This window comes from Nerophis lumbriciformis, linkage group LG03, assembly GCF_033978685.3.
Source record: "Nerophis lumbriciformis linkage group LG03, RoL_Nlum_v2.1, whole genome shotgun sequence".
Taxonomy (NCBI): domain Eukaryota; kingdom Metazoa; phylum Chordata; class Actinopteri; order Syngnathiformes; family Syngnathidae; genus Nerophis; species Nerophis lumbriciformis.
Genome location: NC_084550.2, coordinates 19,391,851 through 19,392,500, shown reverse-complemented (window position 1 = coordinate 19,392,500; position 650 = coordinate 19,391,851). Strand labels below are relative to the sequence as shown.

Genomic DNA, 650 nt, shown 5'->3' with positions numbered 1-650 from the left:
GAATCTGTCACGCGGCAGTAAAATGGCTGATCACACAAAACAGAAGTCATCGTCGTGGACCCACTGGCTGCAGAAGCCTTGACGTTTTGGTGAATTTACGAAACTGAAACAATACAAAAACGATGCATTTGTAAGTTAATAATACTAAAACAGACACTGTTAGCATAGTAGCTTATGCTAACAACACTTGCTTCATTACATTGAGAGAGCACGTACAAATATGCATGAAAACACTCCTACAGAACTCACACATGGGCCAGTTTCGTAAGTAAGGATTGTTTTAGTTATATTGTAAAACTTACAAAAGACTATAACTTCTACTACCGGCACACGCTGATGCTTGTGGTCGCCGTCAATTTTAGCCGTGTTTGCACTTGATGGCGTATAACTTTGAGTCGTGTTTACTCCAGCGTGAACACACAACTAGCAAACTAAAAGCTACCACATTGTAAGCTCAGTGCGCCACTGAAAAGGGACTATCAGCTCAAACAATGATAAACATAATTTTTTTTTTAGGCTGTCAAATTCAGTGTTGTTTTTACAAGCTAGTGGACACTGTGTTTTTTTGGTATGGAAGTATCCACTTCCCACTTCTCTGTGAGCGCTTTGAGTATCTAATAATAGAAAAGTACGATATAAAATTTAATCCA

General features: G+C 38.6%; 1 long non-coding RNA gene across 1 annotated transcript in view; it reads right to left on the bottom strand.

Annotated features, from left to right (window-relative positions):
• The window catches only part of LOC133575690 (uncharacterized), a 68,461-nt gene extending 68,360 nt beyond the window's left edge, over positions 1 to 101 (bottom strand). The window contains exon 1 of the long non-coding RNA XR_009811520.2: positions 1 to 101. This exon is cut by the window's left edge and continues 18 nt beyond it. This is a non-coding gene — a long non-coding RNA (uncharacterized lncRNA).
• Between the last annotated feature and the right edge of the window lie 549 nt (positions 102 to 650).